The sequence below is a fragment of the Miscanthus floridulus genome, unplaced genomic scaffold (assembly GCF_019320115.1).
Source record: "Miscanthus floridulus cultivar M001 unplaced genomic scaffold, ASM1932011v1 fs_647_5_6, whole genome shotgun sequence".
Classification (NCBI taxonomy): domain Eukaryota; kingdom Viridiplantae; phylum Streptophyta; class Magnoliopsida; order Poales; family Poaceae; genus Miscanthus; species Miscanthus floridulus.
Window position 1 is genome coordinate 18,862 of NW_027097059.1, and position 13,041 is coordinate 31,902.

Sequence of the window (13,041 nt, forward strand, 5' to 3'; positions counted from 1 at the left end):
AATTTGCAATGAAATAATCTGGACCTATGTCTTAATCTATCTTATATATATATTATATACCTAATATTAAAGAGCTCAAATTTCTGCCACTAAAATTTTTTCATCCAACCTAATTTATACCTACCTAACAATAAAAAGATAAAATTTCCACCATAACTTTTTTTCTACCTCTTTTTCCACTCCGGTATGCTTGGATGTATTTTTCCTATTTCAGTCCGGGTTCTATTCCGTTCGGATTCTATTCGCTTTTTTTCTAGATTCTTTTTTCCGTCCTCCTGTGTGCCCTTCTCAGAGTCTGTATTAAATTAGAGCATCTCCAAGAGTTTGCCAAATCCACTTGCTATCCTTCTTTTTTTTTGGCAAAACTAGAAAATTGACCCTCCAACAGTTTGGCAAATGACTTGTCATCTTTTGGCAACTTATCATCGAGCAGCACCGCACGCGCATATTTGCGCGTGGCCAAGTCACTTGCCATCGCTATTTCGGCCTCCGCCGCCTCCTCTCCCGCGCACGCCAGGACACTTCATGTGCTCGGTCCCGCGCGACCCAGGACTCGTAGCGGCGATAAATCCCCGCGCGCCCCTAGACTCCCAGTGATCAGACGAGGAGTCGCGCCCAGACGAGGAGTCACGCAGTCGCCGCGCGCCAGCCTGGCAAAGAAGCTTCGACAGCTACTGCGTGGTGTAGGTATGTTCTTCCTCCACCTAGGGTTATTATTTGGTGGTGATAGCTAGAGCCGGTGCCCTTGATCTGAGAGTCAAGGTAGGGTTCATATTATATTGTTTCTGTACTATGCCATCAACTATAGTGTTTCTGTGAACTTGCACAGCTACCTGTCATATCACAACTTTTGATGATCAAGGCATTGTGTTTCTGTGAACTTGCACAGCTACCTGTCATAGTGTCATGTGAAGTACTAGTAGCGTTATTTTCATTTGTACACAGTTTTCAATCAACAGATGTACCTATGCACTATTTTATTGCCATAGTGTAAAAAACAAATCACCATGTTTGTCATCAATAGTATTGTGAAATTACTGTGTTTATTATTTCATTAACCGTGTGGGTCATCAATTTTTTTGTAGACTAGTCAAGATGGATGGAGAAGATGGAAATTTCTTGTCGGACATTCTTCTCAATGGAGAAGATGGTACTGTTGCTGGTTTGGACGACATGAACTTTGGATTCACTCAAGACACTCATACTCATGACGAAGTGCAAGCTTGCCACAATACAAAGGGAGCCAAGAGGACAAAGAATTTTTATTGGAAGGAAGACGAAGTTGTATGCTCGGGCCGGTTGAATGTTAGCAAAGATCCCATTAACGGTGCCAATCAATCTCGTTCAACTTTTTGGGGAAGAGTTCATGCTTACTTTGAGAAGCACAAGAAAACTACAGCTGAGAGGACAGAGAGTTCCATTATGCTTAGGTGGCTGACAATTCAGTTTCAAGTGAACAAGTTTTGTTCAGCCTATGAGGCCATTCTACGTAGGCATCAAAGTGGGTTAACTATCGAAGACAAGGTATGACACATGTGTTGTTTTTACTTTAACTTTGATTATTTGTAAATGATATATAAACTGACAATTTCCCTGTACATATTAACGAAGCAAAAAAGTTGTATGTGGAATTAGACAAGGACAAAAAAACTTTTGGTCTTCTACATTGTTGGACCATATTGAAGGAGGAAGACAAGTGGAAAGCGAAGATGATAGAACTTGTTGAGCTGGAGAAAGAGAAACAAGCCCAATCCATACAATCTATGGACCCTAACATTCCTGGAAAGCCTTTTTGCTCACCGATTGCAAGTAAGCATGTTGTGTCTGCCTCATTGGGATATCTGAGGTACTCTTCTCCAAACAGTTCATCAACTGCATCAACAAACCTCCGTAGGCTCTCAAGTGCAGTACTTTCGCCAATGCGAACGTACTCATCTGTCGCATCCGCGGGAACCCCATAGCTGAGCATACGCATTGCGGCAGTGATTTTTTGGAAGCAACTCAAACCAAGTACATTGGCCGCGTTCCTTTTCTGCACAAAGTAATCATCATGTCCTTCAACAGCTTTCATTATGCGTAATAAAAGCTCCCTAGACATCCTGTACCTGAACAAAACAAAACTAAAGTTTAACAACTCGACTAATATTTAAACACAGACAACAAGTCAATCCGAAGTGAAAGAACAGTAACCTTCGACGGAATATTTCAGGGCCGTATGTTGGATTTACGGCCAAATAATCTTGAAACATCCTCTCGTGGCCGCCTTCTCTATCATGGTAAAGAACTCTGTGAACTGGGACAGAGCCACCATGTTTTTTTTCGCATTGGCAAAGGTGTCCACAGTTACAGCAGCCGCTAATATCTCAAAATCATCATCATCGGATGATGAATCATCCAACTGTCTTCGAAGAAGGGATCTCTTCCTAGGCATGGTTCTTGACCGACAAATGTTCTAGAATATGAATAACCTAGATCACCTGGAGGCGGATGGGACCTTTCCTTAGTACATTGCAAGAAACAGAAGCATATAGGTGTTGCAATACAATATCGACAAACTGAATCTGAAGATATGAATATCGATGATGGCCACCACTACAATATCGAGAAACAGAAAGAGACTTCGGCAAAACTATGAGCTGCTGAACCGATGGGAAGATCACCTTGAGGTCTTGGAGGAGATGGGCGCCTAGCTTGGTGGATGATGCAGCGATGTTGGGTGCCTAGCTCGATGTAGGAGATCGATGATGGCCACCAGCGATGATGCAGCGCGGCGGAGGAAGAGATGTCAGTCCGTGGAGGCGGCGCCCTTCACGCCCGCGCAGAGTAGGTCGCGCGGCCAGGCGAGGAGTCGCGGCGCGTGGCCAGGCGAGGAGTCACGGTGAAAAACAGTTGATCCAGTTTGCAAGTGGGCCTACTTTTTAAATTTTGCCAAGCCCAAATGGCAAACTTTTGGAGATACTATCTTTTTCACTTGTCATATGTTTTAGGCACTTGCCAAATCACAAGATTTGCCAAGTCAATTTTGGCAAACTCTTGGAGATGCTCTTAGGATAGGACTCAACTAATCGATAAATTATTTATCTCTACCTAAAATTAAAACGGCAAAATTTGAGCCTAAATTTTCGTCTATTCTTCTAGCCAATATATAAGCGGTGGAGACTTTAAGTCCGTACGGTAGTAGTGTTAGGGCAACGAGAACCCAAATTAATAAAAAAGAGCTCTAAATCGAATAAAAAAGCATCAGAGTTGAGCCACCATGGGGGCAAGAAATTTCCAAATCCATAACGTTAAGCAAATTGAGGCCACAATCACGAGATACGACCCGTTCGCTAGTTGGTTTTTGAGCTGTTAAGCTTGGATTGGACTGAAACCAACAAACAAACAGCTGATAATAAGGAGATCATAGATAACAGTACAATATATATAAGAAAAATCCCCTACGAGCCAGATCACACGACGTTTCGACTCCAGCCGCGACAAACTTTGCCTCGGAAAATAAAGGATGCGTGGCCGCAAGGAGACTTTGATCCGGCTAACCGGCCGTCGATCCACGGACCTGGCTGCTTGCGACCGCCGGGACGCTTGAGCGCCACAGCAGGGCGGCTCGCCGCCCCTGCGGCCACCAGGGACGTGGGCCACGGGGCCGCAGGGGCGCCTAGGCTCCCCGCTCGCAACCGCCGCGATGCCTGATTGCCACAGCAGGCGGCTCGAAGGAGCCGCGCGCGGCCACCGCTGCACGCGAGCTGGCATGGATCCATGGGGGCGTGCGGCCACTAGGGACGCGGGGCACGCGGCCGCCGGGACGCCTGAGCGCCACTGCAGGGCGGCTCGACGAAGCCGCCCGTGCGGCCACCAGGGACACGGGCCACGTGGCCGTCGGAGTGCCTGGCCTCGCCGCTCCGACCGCCGGGAGGCCTAAGCATCACTGTAGGGCGGCTTGACGGGGCCACGCGCGGCCTCCGCTGCACGCGAGCTCCGGCGAGCGGCCTGGCGGCGGCGCGTCTCAGCCCGCCGTGCGTTCTCCCGCCGGCGCCTCCCCTCAGTTCGGCCCCACGCGTCCCGAAGCCGGCGGCAACCACCCGCACCGGTGCTCCTCTCTCGGGCGACTGGTCTGAGAAACACGAAGGGAGAAGGAAAGAAATGAGCTAGGATTTGGGGGGAGCCGAAGGTTTTGTTCCGCACAGGCTTGTCCTCGGCCGTCGGATGGGATTAGATGGCTCAGATTGAGCCAAGCCTTAGCAGGCCGGCGGGCCTACGTGGCCCAGTGCGGGTGCACGGCCCAGGCCCAGATAACCATGCTTAATTATGGCCCCTGCGGTCGTTCAGCACACCGAAAGGCCATAAATGGCCTCTCTGTTAACAAGATTCGGGTCAAAATATGCAAACAATTAAGTCTCAGTTTAATTTATTTTCAGTGCTTATAATTGACTATTTATAATTTCCTATTTTATTTAAAGATTTGTTTAAGCACGGTTAAAGTAAGTAATATTGTACAGGATAAATTAAGCCATCTCCAAATTTGACACCATTCAATTAATTATGTGTCTCGTGCTCCCGTTGCAACGTACGGACATTTTTGCTAGTAATTCTGAAGTGTCTCGTCCTTCTACGCGATGGAAAAGTTGTGCGTCCGTTCTTCTACGCAATAGAAAAGTTCAAAATTCTCCATCAGATGGAATCGTCCTTTTTTCCAAAGATAGAAACGTTTCCGTCCGCGTGTCCCTTTCCACTTGTTTTTTTTTTTCGTTTATTTCTTCTATGCGATAGACACGTTTAGAATTTTGGGTCGGATGCAACCGTTTTTCCGTAGATAGAAACATTCCCGTCCGCGTGCCCTTTTTCGTTTTTTCCGTTTCACCTTCCTCGCGTTCAGTTCTCTACGTGACTGTTTTGTTCTCTTTTTATACCTCTTATATTATAAACAAAAATGGTAATAACAAAATATAATACAAATGAGTCTTTAAACTTTTTATCCATATCAAATCTAAGAAATAATCCATAATTGAAATCTTAAATAATTTATCATCCAATCTAATCTATATTTATATACCTATAGTGTCATGAGTTTTTGCTTTTCTTTCTTTGTGTCTCCCTTTTTCTTATAATAATATAAAATAAATAATTCATGAATGAAATCTTAAATAATTTATCATCCAATCCGATCTATATCTATATACCTATGGTTCTGTGACCTTTTGTTTTTCTCTTTTTTATCTCCTGTTTTTACTTGGTTCTGTTACCTTTTTCCTTTTTCCCCTTTAACTCCTGTTTTCTCTTATAAAATAGAAAAAAAAAATAGATCTTTTTTGTGCAAAAAGTATTATAGATCTTTGGACTCACCTTAGGACTTGAGTTCATGCTCCACATCCACATGTCAAGAAACCTAATCAAAATTGGATATGACAACCAAACCAGCCATTACGTCCTATATGTTTCTTATATATGTGATCTCAACTTATGATTTGTGCTTATAAGAGTTAGAACAACTGCGTCCAACAATAGTATAATGTATGATTCCAAGATATATCAGGTTCTGTTGCAACACATGATTATTTTTGCTAGTAATGTTAAAAAGCCAAAATTTCTGCCACTAATTATTTTATGTCCAACATAATCCTAAAGTGGCTCGGTTTCAGCCATCAGCTCTAAAAAATGTCCCCGTTCGATTTTCTCCATCAATTGGAGCTGGCACTCATTAATATTAGGTATAGATAAATAGAAATTTTAATAATAAATATAGTATTTTAGATCTTTGAACTCTTTATTTTTCTATAATAAATAACACACATAAACCTTAAATAGTTTGTCATCCAGTCTATCTATTCTTATATATCTATACCTACCTAATATTAGAGAGAGATTTTGTTTTTTGGACGCTTCTAGAAACTCACCTCGGCACTCGAGTCCATCCTCCACATGTCAATAAACCTAATCCAAATCCAATTTAACAACCCTACCTTCCCTTACGCCCTATGTGCTCCATATGTGACACCGAATCATGATCTGTACTCATACGATTTAGAATAATTTATACGATTCCAACATGTATCAAGTTCCGTTGCTAGTTTTTACTCATAGCAAAAATACAATACCTCGTTGCTAGTTTTGATTTGTGACAGCATTACATCTGTGGACAAGTAAAATCTGTGAAAGTATTACAAGTAAATATATTATTTTGTACGAAATGCAATATATAATAACAACACATGTACATGCAGGTACCGGAGGGGGCACTGGAGCAGGAGCTGTCACGGATCCCAATGCGGCGTGCCGGCGAGCCGGCGGAGGTGGCGTCCCTGGTGTCGTTCCTCTGCATGCCGGCGGCGTCCTACGTCACCAGGCAGGTCATCTGGATCGACGGTGGCCGGACCATCAGTGCCTGATCCATGGCCGCCGGCCGCCGGCAAGAGAAGATTCTATCAATGTGGGGCCAACTGCTTTCTGGCAGGCGTTTAATTTGTTTGGGAATTGGGATACAAAACATGACCGTGTCAAATTTGCGTTGTAAGATTTGTCAGTCAGCCTGTTCGTTTATTGATTTTAGTTAGAGCTTATCAGTCATGATACAGTATTTTTTTCTCACAATAAATCAGCATCAGCCAGACTTATTAGCTCAGAAACAAACTAGTGAACGGTCTGAGCAAATATACAGAGTTGAGATATTCCTTCAACAGCTACAAAGACTTTTCACCACAAACGCGTTGTCAAAATCTTTGGGTTATTCGCGATGCCACCCTTTGAAGTTGTTGCTAACTAAGGGGTTGTTTGGCATGGCTCTAGAGCCAAACTCCAGGCTAGAGCTGGTACCGGAGGGGGCACCGGAGCAGGAGCTGTCACGGATCCCAATGCGGCGTGCCGGCGAGCCGGCGGAGGTGGCGTCCCTGGTGTCGTTCCTCTGCATGCCGGTACATCACCGAGCAGGTCATCTGCATCGACGGCGGCCGGACCATCAGTGCCTGATCCGCCGGCCGCCGGCCAGAGAAGATTCTATCAATGTGGGGCCAACTGCTTTTTGGCAGGCGTTTAATTTGTTTGGGAATTGGGATACAAAACATGACCGTGTCACATTTGCGTTGTAAGATTTGTCAGTATATATACAGAGTTGAGTTATTCCTTCAACAGCTACAAAGACCTTTCACCACAAACGCATCGTCAAAATCTTTGGGTTCATGAACAGTTGAACATATATCGTCGCGAGTCTGAAGGAGCCCGACTTGAACAGAGACAGCGAGCCAGATCCTATGCCAACGCACGCTGGAAATAGGCTGTGGTTTTGGGCCGTACACGAGCGTTGGGCCTCCGCTAACCATATGGGCCGTTATTCGGCTCCGTTTTCTGTCATTCTTCCGCCTTAGGGGCTTAATTCTTCCGCCTCAGGGCCTCAGGGGCTTAGGGATTTGGAGCAACTTTAAGAGCCTTGTAATACCTTTTCAAATTGCTACGAGAAGATATGTTGGAAATATCCACTAAAAAAAAGATTTGTTGGTAATAAAATAATCTTCATTCTGCTTAAAAAAAGTAATCTTCAACAGTTTCTTTAATTATGTCTTCAAATATAGTCATCCTATATTCAGTATTTCTTGCAATTCAAAGATGAAGAGTGAGGCTATCTCTTTAGAGTACGAACAAGATACAGAGAAACAGTTGGAGAGTGAAAAAAAAATATACATCGATTTTCATTGAAATGGCTATCCAATTGTTGATTTAGAGAATGAGTTTAAAAAAGGCTCTTGAAGATGCTCTTAGGTTTTCAAATTTTTTTGGTTTTGTCTATTTCAAACTTTGGGACAATACATGTGGGAAATTTCGAAATTTATCTTAGGGCTTCTACTTCTATCTCAATTTTTATGATTCTTTTTTCTAGCAAATTAGACAGTACAAACACTCATACTTAAGTCCTATTCGGATCTCATGGTCTAAAGTTCAGTCACAAACTTTAGACCACATTTAGCTCTTGTGGCTCCAAACAAGAGATCCAAAGTGTTGTCCAAAGTTTAGCTAATCTCTCAAAAACTTTAGACCATATAAGTAACTAAAGTGGTCTAAAGTTTTAGCTCATTAACTTTAACCAACTAAACTTAAGATCATAGTATCCAAACAAGGCCTTATATACAAGGACAAATACACACCATGCCCCCCTCCACCACAAGAGCATCTTCAAAAAATAGAGCCGACACATCTCGAAAATGATGAAGTCACCATTTACCTCGATGTCCATGGAGACTGACATTTTTTTCACGACCCTGCCAAGGCACGTTTTTCATTAAGAAGAAGAAGGGTTGTAAACGATTACAAATACATGATGGTAATCCCAAGATTACCCAACCTGTACTCAGCGCAATACCAAATGGTTTACATTACAAGAAGGACAAGAAGGATTTGTGACCCAATGAGCACCTGTTGCGACATTGCTTAAAGCAACACCAGCAGCGACCTTATTCTGGAGTATCCCGCGGCCGCCCACTCCCTTGCTTCTCCGACGATGAGCAATAGTACCATTGTTGAATTAGACGATGGTCCTCCCATGGTTCTAGCATTACGTTCCTTCCAAAGCGCCCAACCAAATAAGGACCGTCAGGGAGTCGAAGCCCTTTTGGATCGCCTTTGGTAACAGTTTCCTAGCCCGCAACCACCAGACAAAGAAGTTTTCCTGACGAACGACGATGATCCCATCCAAGTGAAGCTTTCGAAGTACCTGGAACCAGACTTCCCTTCTAAAGACACCCCAGCAGGATGTGTTCCAACATTTTCGGACATTGCGCGCAAAGAACGCAGTCATCCGAGGCCTGTAGGCCATGCCTCCGAGACTGACAATTATATCCAAGTACGCATACTCATTCCTTTGAGTGCATGTACACAACGTACCTCTAGCAACACCTTCCAAAAACTATATGTCATTAGATTTCAAAATTAACAAAGTCATCATAGATGTCTTGATGTCAAAGTCTAACATCTATATGACAAAAAGAAATAACACTATTAAAATTTGGAATAAATCTATATAAATTTGAACACACTTGCTTGTCAACTGATATTAGCAATAAGTGGACTAAGGGGGTGTTTGGTTCCTACAGAAAAATTTTAGTCCCTGTCCCATCGGATGTTTGACATATGTATGAAGTATTAAATATAGACGAAAAAATAACTAATTGCACAGATTGTGGCTAATTTGCGAGACGAATTTTTTAAGCCTAATTAGTCCATGATTTGACAATGTTGTGCTACAGTAAATATGTGCTAATGGCGGATTAATTAGCCTTAATAAATTCGTCTCGTAAATTAGTCTCCATCTGTGTAATTAGTTTTATAATTAACTCATATTTAGTTCTCCTAAATAGCATCCGAACGTCCGATGTGACATGGACTAAAATTTAGTCAAGAAAACCAAACACCCCCTAAACACGCTTATTGTGGTCCACATATTGTCGACTTATTGTGGTCCACTTATTCTTAAGTTGATGACGAACACAAAAGATCACCTCCACTACAGCAGACGCGTGCTTTGCCGAGTGCAATTACACTCGACAAAGAAGGCTTTGCACTCGGCAAAGCCTTTGCCGAGTGCTGCACTCGACAAAGAGTTGTCGGCATATCCCTTCACGGTAAAGGCTTCTTTGCCGAGTGCCGCATGTCGGGCACTCGGCAAAGGATTTCCCGAGTGCCACAACGGCACTCGGCAAAGAAAAGCCGCCGTGATGGCCAGGTCACAGTGACAGCCCCTTTGTCGAGTGCCACGCGTCGGCACTCGGCAAAGAAATGTGTTTTTTATTTTTTAAAAAAATGCTTTGCCGAGTGCCTGAATCTGGCACTCGGTAAAGCTTGTTTTCTTTTTTTTGGATTTTCTTTGCCGGGTGCTGTAGGTAGGCACTCGGCAAAGCTGGGAAGCTTAGTGTCCCAGATTCCCAGCTTTGCCGAGTGTCATGGTCATGACACTCGGCAAAGAAGTGAAAAAATTCAATTTTTTTTGGTTTTTAGTCTTCCATCGTTGCAAACAAGATATACATCATATATATATATAACACAACTATATATCACACAAATATATACAAATGTATATCATAATCCACCACAAACACAAACATAGCATACAAGTATCACAATCTCGACTCCCAAGTCCAAAATCCAAACACACAAGCATAGTTCACAAAGTTCACAAGTACATTATATCACAACGGCTGCCATTTGAAGCTCACGTCGACGGTCCGGGTTGGGATGGCCCAAAGTGCGATCCCGGCGACCCTCCGAGGTGGTTCGACGCCGCCCCCAATTGATGCTGCACAAAATAGAAGAGATCGCACGTGAGCGACAAGAGAATAGATAAATATGCAAGATAAATATCCGCCACTACCACCACCACCACCACATCACCGCCATCACCAACACTTCACCACCAACACTTCACCACCACCACCACCACACCACCATCACCACATCACCATCATGACCACCACCACCACCACCATGAGCAGCACAACACCGTGACCACCACCACCACCACCACCACACCACCACCACCACCATGACCACCACCCCACCACTAGATTTCTCTAGATTTCACTAGGTTTCTCTAAGTTTCAGCATAGAAAATAAAACTTCATACTTATACTCAGCGGGGTAGAATCAGGACGTTGTGGTTAGTCCGGCTCAGATTATTTGTCACTGCAATGACAAAATAGGCTCAAGTTATTAGTACTATATTTGTCACTCGCATCGCAACATTGTACTACTACTACTTGTTGAAGTTGAACACACAACATACACAAAAACGGAGGATGGCAGCGGCGACCGGCGGCGAGAGGTGGAGCCTGGCCGGCGCGACAGCGCTGGTCACCGGTGGCAGCAAGGGGATCGGGCATGCGATCGTGGCGGAGCTGGCCGGGTTCGGCGCACCGGGTGCACACGTGCGCCCGCAGCACGATGGACCTGGAGGAGTGCCACCAAGGGTGGGCCGAGAAGGGGTTCAACGTCACCGTGTCCGTCTGCGACGTGGCCGTGCGCGCCAACCGGGAGAGGCTCATGGAGACAGTGAAAGCGACCTTCGACGGCAAGCTCGATATCCTGGTAAGCTGAAGGTGAAACCATGTGTCTCCTCCGGCTCCGGGAATCCCATCGATCAACCGCAGCTTGACGGTGAAGTAAGTGCCCGTACAGGTTAACAATGCGGCGATGCTGATCATCAAGCCGCCGGGGGAGTACACGGCGGAGGACTACTCTCGGATCATGGCGACCAACCTGGAGTCGTGCTTCCATCTCAGCCAGCTCGCTCACCTGCTCCTCCGGAACGCCTCCGTCGCTGGCGGGGGAAGCGTTGTCCACATATCCTCCATCACAAGCTTCCTGGCCTTCCGCAGGAAACGCTCTACAGCGTCACCAAAGGTACGTGACAGTTTTCTTTTTTTTTCTTTTGGAAAAATGATAGTACATACGTAACACGTCCTTTCGAAATGAAAGGACAAAATAGGGGAGCTAGAGACGGGATGAATGGAGCAAAAAACAAATTCCCAATGAACCAAAGGAGGCCAAAGACAAATTCCCAATGAACCAAGGAATTTGGACCTACTTGCTCTTGTTGTCATGCCCATGTGCTTGCGAAGTTGCTACCCATTGTCTATCCTTCAACCTTCGGTACATTGGTCCAAGCTTTCTGTGTTCATATCCTTCACTGACTGTGGTGCATCGGCGTGAATCCCTCAGCTTCACCTCGCCTTCGCCATGGATCGCCATGACACGCTTAACACCAGCACATCGTAAGCCAAAAGACATGTTTGCAACACCGCGAGCTTGCTTCTGGTTGGTTAGTCATAAGCAATAACAGCTTAACTACAAAGACTGAATGTGCATAACAATTACTCATCATACACTATGATAAGGGCACATAAATGTTAATACCATTTTTTTATAAACTTATCAAACTTGAGCTATAACTACATTCTTTTGTGAATAGAGAAAATATTTTAGAATTATAACAAGTACGACCTAACATATCAACACATACAGCTACCGGCAGCGGTGGCACAACAAGAGTTGTCACGCATCCCGATGCGGCGGACTGGCGAGCCGACGGAGGTGGCGTCCCTGGTGTCGTTCCTCTGCTTGCCGGCGGCGTCCTACGTCACCGGGCAGGTCATCTGCATCGATGGAGGCCGTACCATTAGCGCCTGATGGACGACGTACGGAACTGATGGAGACGGGTTTGTTTGCTCGGTCGTCAATAATAATAATTCAGCTTGGCCAATTTATCCGCTGGAAACATGGAACCGACAGAAACGTGCCAACCACTTCATTATTACTCTGTGACGTTTTGTTTTGGGTCGGGTTGAAAACATGATTGTGTCAGGTCGTACTGTAAACTTTTCAGCATTCGTAGTTCAGCTGCTCAAAATGAAAGATCTTTCACCAGAACGCACGCATCAATATCTTCATTAGTTTCATGAGACCAGCGACATAAATTATTGTTTTTCATCTTTTCCGGATTATGACAAACAATGGTCCACAACATGAAGCGACATAAATTACGGACATCGGCGGATTCAGAAAAAATTTTAGGGGGTTGAACAACACATACCTCCGACTGCTGCTTGATCTTAAGTCTCAGCTCCACCTACACTATAGAACTTTGACTAAAAATTGATAGGGGCTCCAGAAAGATTCCACTACTCCGGTATGGGTAGGAGGGCTGGGGCCCGAGCCCCCCCCCCCTCCCCCACTCCACCGTTGGATCCGCCCTGATTACGGAATACAGTAGATTTTCAGAATCTAAATAAAAGTTCCGGGCCATTTCTCGCAGTGCGTTTGGGCCGTAGACGAGCGTGGGGTTCGTATTACCACGTGGGCTGGCCCACCATACGGTACAGTCCAATGGACCGCATATATTGCTTTTGTTCATCATGTGGACCATGTTTTGGGCCCGATCCGGAATACCACAGCCCACATGGCTATATACATTCATTTATTTTATTTATTATACGTGGACAGCCAAATTCTGTTTTCTAACCAAATCATTTCTACACGATGTTGCACCTTCCACATTGTTCCGACTTT

General features: G+C 44.7%; 1 pseudogene; it reads left to right on the forward strand.

The window, feature by feature from the left end:
* Positions 1-10,643: 10,643 nt before the first annotated feature.
* On the forward strand, positions 10,644-12,162 carry LOC136532524 (noroxomaritidine/norcraugsodine reductase-like; annotated as a pseudogene).
* Positions 12,163-13,041: the final 879 nt, after the last annotated feature.